A 14571-nucleotide genomic window follows, 5' to 3' on the forward strand; every position below is an offset into this window, starting at 1 on the left:
GTCATCACCGCTCGGAGTACAGGAGGTGCGGGGGAGACCAATGCCACTAAGGTTTTCTCCGGTAGTCATGCACATGAGTGGAACAGCGTCGTGGCGGTGGCAAGTCTTTGGAGGAGAATGAGACGGTGTTGTACCGATGAGCAACAGCATGTGAGGACTTTGGAGCTCGCCAAAATCGTGGTTACGTCAGTGGATCAGAGGGGAATCGACGCGAGGAGACCGACGCTATGCCTACCGGCGATAAGCGGCATCAGAGGAGTTCTGAGATGGATTATCTGTACCTCATGGCAGAGGTTCCATTCATGCAAGCATCACGAGACATGGGTATCCCACAGGTGCAAAACCAACCGTCCTACAACCATCTTTCATTTTGTTTATGCTATGGGTTAAGTGGCAAAACATCATCGTTAATCTGTCAGGCTGAGTATGCATCTGGTTTGTACGAATGAAGGTTAGCTGGTTCTCAGCGCTCCAAGCTGATGGGCTGCCAGGCGATGAGGTGAGTGCCTTACTTCTTGACCGGCTAGCAGATTTAAGGGTTCAAGTAAAGTTTCAAATACAGACTAAGATAGTGAAATTATTTACAGTCCAAGGTCTATTCTCAGCCTCCTTATGAACTGCGGTAACATCATTTGAGTTGCACAGACGTACAAATGACCAAAGGCATCTAAATCAAATGTCACGTCATGGAACAACTTCAATCATTGCTAGAAGATGCACAAACAGATGAGGCTTCATGTGTTGTTAGGGATGTTAAGTCTAATGACTTGGGGTTCTGCTCCATGCGTTTAATTAACACTGTATGCAGTATTCCTTCGGTTTCCCCATTCAGAACCTTGAGCAGTGGTGATGATGCATTCAGGAAAACACTGGATTATCATGTACTTTTCCTAGAGGTTTGTCTCAGTTTGTTGTTCTACTTGGCTGCTTATTTATAGCTCTAGATTTTTTTTTGCTGGTCAAGAAAGACGACCATAGGTTAAAAGTTTTTCATTTTGCGGTGTACACATGCCTATTGTGGGTACACATCGGTATGTGTGAGAAATATTGCTACAACTGCCATAAGTATTACTGTTACATCTCTAGATGATCCGGATGTCACAAAAGGAGGCTATCTTTTCTACCACTGTAAATGCCCTATGTCAAAGTTATGTTCTTCACATAATGTTCATTATAAATTGTACCAACGAGAAATTACATTTTCTTCTGTCTTGGGTATATATATACTTTCTTGCTACTTATGTGAGTAAAGAGAATTTTTTTTGCAGTGTCATAGTTTTGAACGAACAGTTCTTTGATTTGGGTTCCTCATCTGATATATGTGGTTCCTTTATGTGTGACCAGAAAATCAAATCGGCCATGTATTGGATTCAACTGAAATGCACATATTATCTCCTTATTCAAATGCGGCTGCAAGTTCTTCTCCATCCAGAAGAGTATCGGGGAGCTGAAATTGATGTGATTATATACTTCAAGTAATTATTTCTGTTTCTTAGTGCTCCAGTTTGCCGAAGCTTCTTTAGTTAAGAACCACCTCTTAACTTAATATTTCTCTTTCCTTTGACTTCAGAAGTTAAAGTATGTTCTTAACGTAATTCCTCTCTTGCTTTTGACTTATGAAGTTACTATGGTTCTTAACTTAGTTCTCTTACATTTGACTCGAGTAGTTGAATTCTGTTCTTGATTCCTTGGAAGGCGTTGGTTATTTCTCCGTTTGTGTGACCATGGGGAACTTATATCAACCAACCAATTACTTGGATCTATATTTTGCGCCCATGTTCTATTATTTGTAATTTTTGTATCAACCAAAGCACTAAGTTGCATGGAACTCAGTTGTCCGCTCATGTTGTTTCTGAATCTCTATCATCTCATGAGGGCTGTGGAAATGATGATACTGATGTGACTACAGACACATTTACTGCAGGTATGTATCAAGCAAGTTTTCCTACTGTCACAATTTAGGATGCTGATGATAGAAAGAAAATAGTTTACTCATTTGTCAAACCTTGTTGCCATCAAATATGAGCGTAATAATTCCTTCCTGAACATACAATATGCAATCAAGCAGAGGAAATAGGAAATATAGAGTAGTTGCAAGCAATGCACACCTTTTTTGCGTCAGGTTTATATGTTTATCTTGTGGCTTGGACACCTTAATGTGCATGCCTAGAAACAAGCATGCTATGCGTGCTTTTACTTTTGCCCGGGCACGACTGCATCTTCGCTTGCCGTTATGTCATGGTAACCTTCAGTGTGTCGTTTGTTTAGGATTTTTATTTTCCACCGATGAATATATATTTATATGTACTAACAAAGATTATTGAGATATATTATATTTCTACCTATTATATTTCTACCATTAAAGATATGGGTTCTACATCAGGGTAGTCCATCTAGCATGGAACCGAGCTAGGTTCTTTTACTATGTTCACAAGAGAGTATAATATCTTTGAGATTAATAAGCTTTGAGTTTCGTGCAACAAACTATTCGTTGGGTTTCCTTACATTTTACCTATTTTTCAGTAAAAAAGATGGGATTGCATGTGAAATAAGCCAAATCAATTGTTTTGTAGTTATTTGCCATCTCTCTTGCTTTGATTTCTCATTTGGCAATAAATTTGTTGGTTGTTGACGTACTAGACAATGCATGCTCTTTGCTTCTTACGTTTTCAATGTATTGTCCAACTAACATTACATACTTTGCAGAGTTCCAAGAGGCACCTCCCATGCCACACTATAATTGTTTACTGCATATACCACAGGCAATCTACAATTTCCAGTATGTACAAATAGCTCTGCTTTGCCATAACAGTTTTTCTGTTCCACAATTTCTTTGGATTTTGAACTACAGATTTGAAGGACAAATTTTTATAGCAAATTGATCTCTTCTGAATAAAGGGCCTATCAAAACCTGAAGTTAAATCATGCAAGCTTAACCTTAACTCTTGAAAGTGGCATCTCTATTGAGATGTATCAGGAAAGGGGTTAAAGAGACTTGCAATAGATGAAACGTGTGTACCAACTAGTCAGATGAAACAACATATGCCAACACTGCTGGTACATCCAGTATATCCACCTGATTACTGATTACTGAGTGCTTTGCTTTATGATATTTTTGATTTTAGGTTACATTTCACGCCAATGAGATTAGGTGGTACAAATCATATTTTGTTGTCTACTTGTGGTTTTGGTGTATATTTGTGGTTTGCGCTGAAGCCTTTTTCTTATGGTAATGGTTGGCATGTGGATTTATGGGTGGTTCATGTTCAAATCTAGCTCTACAAGGCAGACATAATTTGTACTCTGAACTTGGGACGTTTATAATGTTTTGTTTGAGTACATATCGCTATCTAGAGATGTTGCATGCATTCTACGTTCTCATGTAAATTATTCATATATGTGCATTTCAATATGTATATGCTATGCACTCAGTTAGTTAATGTCTTTTGCTCCATCAGTTTCAGGATATATTTCGAGGTGATGAGATCGGACATCCCAGATCATCTCCCTGCTTCGTAGGAGTGCCATATGGTGAAGTTTTATGTGATAACAACACAGGAGCTGCAAGCTTACCTGTTCATTATCTTGATGGTTGCTTCTGAAGCGCACATATAGCTGGGGCATTAGTCGAACAGTTCTGTAACAACATTCTATCTATATAAGTGCCAGTACCGTGTAATCTGTCAGTACCATCCAACTCTCCAGATTTCCTAAACCCTCCTACTGTGAGCATGATATAGACGTTGGGTTTGCCTGATTGCTTCTGCTGGCTAGGCTTAGCCCAGCAAGCTCCCAAATCCCTTTCAGTTGCCGAGGGACATGTAAATTATAAGATATACATTGGTTTTGTTCTCCACAATGAACATATGTAACCTGATCTAAACTGCGCAAAGAGTTCGGGAAACTTTGAGCAATATTACTATAGGCAGCTTATTCCTACTATTGTATGTATCACAACTAACTAATGGACGCGGCCCGCCACTGTGCCAAAACTAACTAACGGGCGCGGCCCGCCACTATGCCAAAACTAATTAACGGGTGTGGCCTGCCACTGTGCCAAACCACTGCAAATGTTAGCCCAAGTGTAAAACTGATCAAGTACCTAGATATCAAGATATGTATTTTATCGATGCCAGTCCCCGCAAATGATATGTCAAATGCTATCTGCCTCCCTACCACTATAGCATGTATATTTGAATATTGTCTATGAACACCTAATTACTCTAGCCACCTCCCTTATTTCGCACATGCTACTACTTTCATATTGACTGCTTATTTAATGCAGTTCTATGAGCTATGTAACGAAGTTTGCTTATTACCGCTACTGCTTTGCCATTCCTTTATAACCATCGATATCATTATTTGGCGGAGGAATTGGCTGCCCTAGAGTCGCCCACAAATTGGCCAAAAGGTACACTTCAACAAAGGGGGAGCTGGGGGGCAGCCAAAACTTTGGCCTTCAACCAAACAGACCTATAACTTGGAATTTGTTAAGACCAATTTTATTTGTTAAGGTCAGCTTTGACTCAAATCCAAACAGACACATAACTTGGAAGTTGTCTAAAACATCTTTGTGCCTACTAAATGTTAAGATGATATGTTTTTTTGTCTTACGTCATACGTACATGGCATACCAATAACATATCACTCCTCTAACCACTTCTCGCCAGACAGCGTCCCACGGATCAAGCTGAAGAAGAGCATCATCGGCAAGTCTATACCGCCAATAGATCACTCCTTGACAAGATCCTCGCCTAGAAAGACAAGCCTGCCAGTACTGCTGAGACATCGCATCTTCCTCAGCAATAGAGTGGGAGCCAAAGAAATCCTATTAGCTTTACACAAATGACACCGAGATTGTAGGCATATCATCTGACGGAGAAGACTCGAGAGTGGCTAAAATAGAGTTCGTGGATAGAGTTAGAACATTGTGTACCGTGTATTGTCCAAAGTAGCAAGTCTAATGTTGTAGTTTACGTGTTCATTGTTTTTCTCTATGCCCTATCTGTGGGCATCCCATTTACTTGATCCTCAAGGTTAACTTTTTATGCATATAATTTTACTGTGTGATGTCTTAGATTTAATTATCAATCATCTTAAAATGCACTATTTAAATAAGAAAATATTTATCAGTTTAAGTATGGCCTTAAAATTATTATGACCAACATATTAGACAGTCGGCGCGGCGTGCCGCCGCGCCCTTTCATGCTTGTATGATCTATAGCTATGTCATTTGGGACCATGTCGTCATTTCTACATGTTGTTTGAATTCTACCTTAAAATGTATGAATCTATGTGCTATGATGTGTGCTTTGTGCTATGTTGTGAAATGATACGTCCAAAACGTATCTACTTTCCCGAACACTTTTGCTATTGTTTTGCCTCTAATTTGTGTATTTTGGATACAACTAACACGGACTAACGCTGTTTTCAGCAGAATTGCCCTGGTGTCTTGTTTTTGTGCAGAAACTCAACTTTCAGGAAAATCCCCGGGATTAATTCCAATGGTCCTATTTTCACAGAAGATGGACGGAGCCAGAAGACCAGAAGGAGGGGGCCACGAGGCGCCCACCCCACAAGGCGGCGCGATGGGCCCCTGGGCCGCGCCGGCCTATGGTGGCGGCGCCTCGGCCAGCCTCCGACGCCCCCCTTTCGACTACTTAAGGGTTTCGACCTAAAAACGCACGGGGGTTCGACCATATTTCCAGAAGACATCCAGAACTCCGCCGCCATCGCGAAACTCCGTCTCGGGACCAGAAACTCCGTTCTGACACCCTGCCGGGACGGGGAATTGGAGGAGATCATCGCCATCATCACCACCGACGCCTCTCCATCGACCATCCATGCTTCCCCCATCCATGTGTGAGTAATTCCCCCGCTGTAGGCTGAAGGGGATGGTAGGGATTGGATGAGATTGTTCATGTAATAGCCATAAGATTGTTAGGGCATGGTGCCTAGTATCCGTTGTTGGTACTTTTATGATATTGTTGCAACTTGTTATGCTTAATGCTTGTCACTAGGGCCCGAGTGCCATGATTTCAGATCTGAACATGTTATTTATTCATGATGATATTCATTGTTTTATGATCTTACCTGCAAGTTGTATACACATACTGCTGTCCGGAACCCGAGGCCCCAAAGTGACAGAAATTGGGACAACCGGAGGGGAAGGCGGTGATATGAGGATCACATGTGTTCACGGAGTATTAATGCTTTGCTCCGGTTCTCTATTAAAAGGAGTACCTTAATTACCAGTAGATTCCCTGGAGGCCCGGCTGCCACCGGCTGGTAGGACAGAAGATGTTGTGCAAGTTTCTCATTGCGAGCACGTACGACTATATATGGAACACATGCCTATGGTTGTTTAGTACTTGGATACTGTTTTATTACTATCTGCAAATGCCCTGCCTTGATTGTTACATGAGTTCTCTTATCCATGCAGCGCCCGTTCATCCATCCTTGTGCCTACAGTATTTTAATCCTGCTGTTTACTATAATCACTACTGCTGTCTTTGTTACACTGCTGCTTATATTTCACTACTGCCACTGCTATAAAACTGTTGCTACTAATAAACTCTTGCGAGCAAGTCTATTTCCAGGTGCAGCTGAATTGACAACTCCGCTGTTAAGGCTTACAAATATTCTTTGGCTCCCCTTGTGTCGAATCAATAAATTGGGTTTTACTTCCCTCGAAGACTATTGCGATCCCCTATACTTGTGGGTCATCAAGACTATTTTTTGGCGCCGTTGCCGGAGAGCATAGCTTTATTTGCAAGTTCACCTGGATTGATATTGTTCGCTGCAAATCCTCCATCATGGGTAAACCTCGCGATACTAAAGTCGCCATATTACCATCCACTACAAGAAAAGGTACAACTCTGAGTACCTCTGCTGCTCTTGATTCACCATCTGTGATAAGTCAACTTGTTTCACCACCACAAGCTTCACGTGTTGGTACTTCTGCTAAAACTGAAAATTCCTCTGATAATTTTGATGAAGCTTCTACTGTGCTTGATGATAATGGTTCATTAGGTCCTTTTCTAGATGCTACAATTGCTAGGTCTAGACAAATTGAAAATACTGAAATTCCTAATGAAAATATTGTTACACCTGTTAATTCACCTGAGTCTGTTGAATACTCTAGTGACGATCTTGATGAAGATTATGTTGAACTTGATGATGATTTTATTGATAAATGTAATGCTACTACTGATGCAAGTAACATTAAAAAGCTTCTTGCACAACGTGCTGTTAGATATAAACTGTCTTCTGATCCTAAATTTGCCACATCTCCTATAAACATTAAGGATAAGGATTATGATTTTTCTCTTGATTTATCTCATATATCTATTGTTGAGAAAACACCTTTTTGTGGTACTGAAAAAGAAAGTGCTGTAGAACACATGATTGAGCTGTCTACTATGAGTAGCTTGTTTTCTGATGATACCAAGAAGCGTACTTATTTTGTTGCTAAATTTTTTCCTTTCTCATGAAAGGATGATGCTAAAACTTGGTATAATAGTTTTCCTCCTGATTCTATTGATAGTTCAAGTGGTTTGCTTGATGTTTTCTTTCGGAAATACTTTCCTGCTAGTGCTCAACATATTGCTTTGCAGAAAATTTATAGTTTTGACCAGGAAGATGGAGAGAAATTTCCTGAAGCTTGGGCAAGATTTTGCTCTCTTATCAGAGCTCGGCCTGGACATGATTTGGAAAAGCATGACCTACTTGATATATTTTATAGTGGACTAACCATTGAGTCTAGGGCATACCAGGATAGTTGTGCTGGTTGTGTTTTCAGGAAAAGGACTCCAGACGAAGCGGAAGAATTACTGGCTAGAATAGGCCGAAATCATGATGATTGGACTACACCTGAACCAACTCCAACGCCAATATTGAAGAAGAGGGGTATGATTAAATTAAATGATGAAGATATGAGGGAAGCCAAGAAATATCTTAAGGAGAAAGGTATTAAATCTGAAGATGTGAAGAATTTACCTCCCATAGAAGATTTATGTAAGATAACTCCCCCTTCATCCATGATTGAGGTACATTCTCTTCAACGCTTTAGTAGGGAAGATATTCCGTACTCAAAACCTCCTGATCAATGTTTAGATGAGTTTGATAATTATATTGTTAAGCAAGATAATTTTAATATGAGAGTAGAGAATCATTTAATGGAAAATTCTCAGACTATTAGTGAATTGCATGATATTGTGGAGAGAACCTCCAATGATGTTAAGATGCTTGTTAAACATTTTCATATGGTTCAAACTCAAATTGATCAACTCACTAAAGTGCAAAATGACTTGTTAAAAAATAGTTCTAAAGAAAAACATGCTTATGAAGTAACAACTAGAGGTGGTGTTTCTACTCAGGATCCTCTATATCCTGAGGGGCATCCCAAAAGAGTTGAACAAGATTCTCAACGAACTGAAACTAGTGCTCCTTCTAAGAAAAAGAAGAAGAAACATAAAACTGTTGTATAATCCTCTGAGCATGTTAATGATCCTAATAGTATTTCTATTTCTGATGCTGGAACTGAAAGTGGTAATGAACATGATAAAGATAAAGATAATGATAAGAATGATGTTTCTGATAAAGATGAGATTGAAGATGAACCTGAAAAGCATGCTAAAAATAAAAAGTACACTAAAGAAGATTTTATTGCTAAGAAACATGGTAATGAAAGAGAACCTTGGGTTCAAAAGCAAATGCCTTTTCCTGCTAAGAAACTAAAATCAAAGGAAGAAGAACACTATAATAAATTTTGTGATTGGATGAAACCTTTGTTCTTGCAAATCCCTTTGACTGATGCTATTAAATTGCCTCCTTATTCAAAGTATATGAAAGATATTGTCTCTAACAAAAGGAAAATTCCTAATGAGGAGATTTCCACTATGCTCGCTAATTACTCTTTCAATGGCAAGGTTCCAAAGAAGCTGGGAGATCCAGGTATACCGACTATTCCTTGTTCCATCAAGAATAATTATGTTAGAACTGCTCTATGTGATTTGGGAGCAGGAGTTAGTGTTATGCCTTTTTCCCTTTACAAGAGACTTGATCTAGATAAGTTGATACCAACTGATATATCTTTGCAAATGGCTGATAAATCTACTGCTGTTCCTATTGGTGTATGTCAACACCCGGATTTTTAGGTCCGAATGCCTATTATGTCATACATCGCAATCCCAGGAATATTGTTGTTGCGAGGCATAATAGTTAAGTATCACAGTCATCATTCATTACAAACCATAAGTCTTACAAATTGGAATCACATGATCCATATTACACGAATAGTTGATCTATTGATCAACGAACAAACACAAGTTCATAGTTCAACATAGCGGAAGCGTAAGATACAAGGACTCTCGAGTCCACAGGCCAACGCTTGACGTCGGAAGGCGCTTAGTTGTCGTAGGCGTCCTGCTGGTCATCTCCTTGGTCCTCTTCATACTCTGGCCATTTGAATAGCCAGGGACAAAGCCGTGAGTACATTGAGTACTCGCAAACTAATACTAAAGTAAGTGCTAGACATTCTAGTAGGGTTTGCTAAGCTCTAGTTTTATTTGCATAAAGCTAGTTTTAGTTCACAAAGTTTGAGAAAAGCTTACGCAAGTGCTAACTAACTCAAGGGGGAACATTAGTGTCATTCCCACCATTCAAGTGGGGATTTCAAATCAATCCACCACAAGTCATTTCACCATCACCTTTCAACATCATTTTCCAAGATATGACATTGGAAACTGTATGGCCCTTCCAACCGTCCGTAACCGTGGACGCGGCTATTCGAATAGGTTTACACTCTGCAGAGGTTGCACACTTGTGCCACAACATTTGATTTCATCCGTCGGGATTTCCCCGAATAATCGTAACACAGTACGCGGATCATCAACCATAACCTTTCACTTACGAACCCTAGTATGAGCACCTCTCCCCATGAGCTTGGCCTCCCAGTGAAGACCAACTGTCAGCACAGGAACTGCACAGGGCTTGGGCCGGACATTCACCTCATTTCGCATCATATCGTATCGTTTCTTTTGTGGTAGAGGCAGCTTTCGGCATAACCCCGATGACGCTTGTTTAGAGGGAACCCATACTAAGACGCATAAACTTCCAGTTAAGCCCTACCCATAATCAGGTATTGTGGGGGTACTTGAGAATTGGAAAGGTATCGCATTCAAACCAACATCATGTTTTATCAAAAATCACCATCTTCTCTTGGTCATATTCACCTTCAAGAAATCATTCAATGGAATGCATCTTCATTCCAAGGTTTCAAAATCCTTTCAAAATCACAAGGCTCCCATCTAGAGTAGTCAAATTTAGTTTATTAGCACTAGCTCTAATTCATGAGGGGTGCTATCTTGCCTTGCTTGGAAGAGACTAACTCACTACTCTAGTACCCAACTTGTACTTCGACCAAAGTTAACTATAAAAGTAAATCATTTAGAAAACAAGTAAAAACTTGGGATGGGTTCACATAAGAAAAGATAAGAAACATGGTGCCATGCCCCAAGGGGCTTTGCACTTTGCAAGAGTAAAAGCTTGCATAGTAATTTAGCTTGCCTTGGTAGTTCTCAAACTGTTCCTCCTCCTCCTCCTGGTAGCAACCTTCTTCTTCGGCGTACTCTCCGGTGCTACCGTCTAAATTTGAATACGAGTATAATTACTCACTAATTCAATGGCTATTCCACACCTCACAAATAAACACACCAACTACTCTATGCACACACATAAATAAACTAGAGTGCATGGGTTGTGGGATTTAAAATAGAATTTGTATTCCATATGTACATGATAGTTTCCTTAGGGTTCTTGAGAAATAATTTCCTCTCATTGAACTCTTCTTAAGATTTAATTTCTCCAACAATCATGGATGAACTCATCTTGACCTAAGTCAAATGTTCATCATCATCATCATTTGGGAGAATGATTTAAATGAGGTGGATCACCTCATACCATTTAAATAACACTACATTTGATTTAAATCTCAAGAATTTCATATAAGAGAGTTTGGAACCAGGGGTCCAAACATCCCATGAATTCATGTGAGACAAGTTTAAATGAAGTATAAGACTTCACACAATTTAACTTTAATAGTTTTGGACAATATCAACTAGTTAAACTAGTCAAAATATCCAAACTCTAAACCATGGCATGATCATGCAAAGTGACCACACCATTTTATTGCATAAACAATTAGTGTAAGTCAAATGTGAGCTATTAGAGTTGGAAAAAACTTAATATATATTTTGGTTGATTTTTAAGAATTATTTGAATAGGGAAAAGTCCCTGCCTTGTTATTTTTGTCACATTAATTCTACAAAGAAATTGACCAAGAGGCCAGTGGCATTTTGTAGAGAATTTCAGTGGCTTTCCAACAATATCAAATTCACTAAATTTGGTTTAGCCAATTTGAAACTATTTAATTTCAAAGTTTGTGCAGTATTGGATTGTTTGGAAAATGTTTAAAACGAATTTGAATTAAACAGGCCGGCGGGAAACCAACGTGGGCCGAAACGGTTTAAACAGAGAAAAACGGCCCAGCAGTGCATCCAGTGCGCGCGGGCCTGCTGACAGGGTGGGGGCCACCCGTCAGTGGGCGTTTAAACCCGAAACGGTACGGGGTGACGTGGAGCGTAGGATTAGAAGGAGATCCAACGGCGCACGGTCGTCGTCTTCTCCGGCGAGATGCCGAGGTTACGCGGCGAGCCTAGGGGGTGGGAGAGCTAACCAGGGCTCCCGCGGTGGCTGGCAGTGTGCGTGATGTAGATGTGGACTACGGCGAAGCTCCTGGCACCGGCGGCGTCTCCTGGATCGGCTTCAATCGACGGCGATCTTCCGCGGCGTCCGGCGGCAGTGAGGTGGCGATTGGGTGGCTGCGGTGGGGAATGTCGACGGTGGAGTGGCTCCGGCGGTCAAGTGAGAAGAGGGGAAGGCGATGGTGTGCTCAGATCGACGAGCGGAGCTCTCCTTTTATAGGCGAGCGAGCGACCGTGGGGGCTGCGGCGAAGTCGACATGCTCGCGGCGATTCCGGCGAGCGGTTGGGCTCGGCGAGGGTGCTGTCGGGTTCTCCTCTGCCAGGCGATGCGTTTGGCGGCGACAGCGCGGTCGGGGGAGGCTGGGTTAGGTCGCATTGCTTCCGTGTCCGTCGCGTCCGCGGCGGACCAGGGTTCTCTTCTCCGGCGACGGCGGTTGCGGGTCTTGGTCGAGGGCGTGTCTGGGAGCGTTGCGGTGTCACGGTGATGCTCAACGTGCTCGCAGGGGGTCCAGGGGGTGCTCGAGGTCGTGGCGCGGCGCGTGGCCAGTGTGTGTCCGCGTCGGGCACACGCGCGACGTGAGCGGCGTCCAGGGCGTCATGGACGCGTGCTGGTCTGGGCGTTGTCGAGCTCCTCCTCGACCAGGGCTGGGCTAGGGTGGCGTAGGAGAGGCGGTGGCATCTTTGTGGCGCGAGGGGCCGGGGTTGGGGAAGCAAGGGGAGAGGGGTGGTGCGGCATGGCCGGCATGTGGCCGGCATGGCCATGCCATGCTTGCTCTCTCTCCCTCCTTAGCTCCACTATGTTTCATTTAGGGTTTAAGGGGACCAGGGAACATTGTAGTATAGCTTTGGTTTAAATTTAGTGAGGTAGATCACTATTTGCAATAGTTGCAAATAGTGCCCAATTTTGGAAAATGCAAAATTATCCAAATTGGAAAAAGTTCAAAAGGTAAAAGTTTGTGATATGTGAAGGTTGAGATAAGTTGTAATTGACCAGAGATGAATTGAGGTGGTGGTGGAAAAATTAGATTTCAAATTTTGGCCAAAATGGCTAGGTGAAGATTGTTGAACTTGTTATAAAGTTGCAACTTTGGATGAGCATAGCTAGTGATCAAAGATGAATTTGGCAGGGTGATCTTCATCAAAGTTGTTCACCTTGATGTTGACTTTGAAATGGTGCAAAGAGTTAGCAAGAATTGGTTTGGGAAAATTGAATTGCAAGGGCTCAAAGTGGTGATCAGACTAAAATTGGCAGATTTGGTCATCATCACATGTGAGTGGGAAATGTGTGTGAAATTCATTTGAAATGTGCAACCCTGGTTCCAAAAGTTGTAATAAGTGTTTAACAACATTATTCAACTAATGGTGAAGACCAAATAGGTCTAGGGTCAAAATTTATAAAAATGCCATAGGGCATATGTGAGGGTTTTTAGGGTTTTTCAATTATGGGAATTTCTTCCACTTTGATTTATTCGGTTGGTGATCTTCATATGATCACTCTAGGGTTTTAGAGCACACCAAAATACAAGTAATAACAATCATCATGGCATATCACTCAAATGCACAAGTCCTATGCATGGTACTATATGCAAAAGAAAAGTTTTTGTTGGTTTGAAATTTTGTTCTCTGGAATTCTCTAACTTTCTTTTCATTGAAATTTGGGGTGTTACAAACCCTTCCCCCTTACAAAAGATCTCGTCCCGAGATCAGAAAGAAAGTTAGGTACTAAAGAGATCTGGGTACTCCTTCTTCATGAAGTCTTCGCGTTCCCATGTGGCTTCATCCTCGGTATGATTGCTCCATTGGATCTTTAGAAACTTGATGCTTCGGGTGCGGGTGGTTCTGTACGCTTCTTCTAGGATGCGAATCGGCACTTCGCGGTAAGTCAGATCCTGGTTGATATCCACCGATCGGTGATCGATGTTTTTGAACACTTCGGTCTTCTCAGGGACTTCAAGACATTTCCGGAGAAGTGAGATGTGAAAAACGTCGTGCACAGCCGACATTTCTTCAGGCAACTCCAGTTGATAAGATACTTCACCTCGGCGGCTGAGGACTTGAAAAGGTCCCACATAGCGAGGTGCAAGCTTTCCTTTCAGCTGAAACCTTTGCATCCCTTTCAAGGGGGATACTTTGAGATAGACGAAATCTCCGATCTCAAAGGTCATCTCCCGACGTCTCTTGTCGGCGTAGCTCTTACATGGATTGCGCGGTCTTGAGATACTCGCGGATCTTGTGAACCTTCTCTTCACCTTCACGAAGAACGTGCGGGCCGAAAACTTGACTCTCTCCGACTTCTGACCGATTCGAGGGGTACGGCACTTCCTTCCGTACAAGGCTTCAAAGGGGGCCATACGCAAGGCTGGCTTGGTAACTATTGTTGTAGGAGAATTCTGCGTAAGGCGGGCGGTCTTCCCACCTGGATCCGTATTCCGATGCGCGAGGCTCTAAGCATGTCTTCCAGGATCTGGTTTACTCTCTCAGTCTGTCCGTCGGTCTGAGGGTGATAGGCGGTGCTGAAATTTAGGCGAGTGCCTAGTCCTTCATGCACCTTCTGCCAGAACCTTGAGGTGAACTGTGATCCTCTGTCTGACACTATCGATTTGGGGGTTCCGTGCAAGGCAACTATTCTGGAGATGTAAAGTTCAGCTAACTTGGGGCCTTGATAGGTGGTTTTGACGGCGATGAAATGGGCGACTTTGGTCAATCTATCGACCACTACCCATATGGAATCATTGCCTTTGCTGGATTTGGGCAGTCCGGTGATAAAGTCCATTCCTACGGAGTCCCATTTCCATTCCGGAATCTG

At 42.0% G+C, this 14571-nt stretch overlaps 1 long non-coding RNA gene across 1 annotated transcript; it reads left to right on the top strand.

The window, feature by feature from the left end:
- Positions 1–1215: 1215 nt before the first annotated feature.
- On the top strand, positions 1216–3923 carry LOC127312426 (uncharacterized). Its single transcript, XR_007858324.2, has 3 exons — positions 1216–1924; positions 2707–2779; positions 3459–3923. It is a non-coding gene; the product is annotated as an uncharacterized lncRNA (long non-coding RNA).
- Positions 3924–14571: the final 10648 nt, after the last annotated feature.

Source organism: Lolium perenne, chromosome 7 (assembly GCF_019359855.2).
Source record: "Lolium perenne isolate Kyuss_39 chromosome 7, Kyuss_2.0, whole genome shotgun sequence".
In the NCBI taxonomy this organism is placed as follows: Eukaryota; Viridiplantae; Streptophyta; class Magnoliopsida; order Poales; family Poaceae; genus Lolium; species Lolium perenne.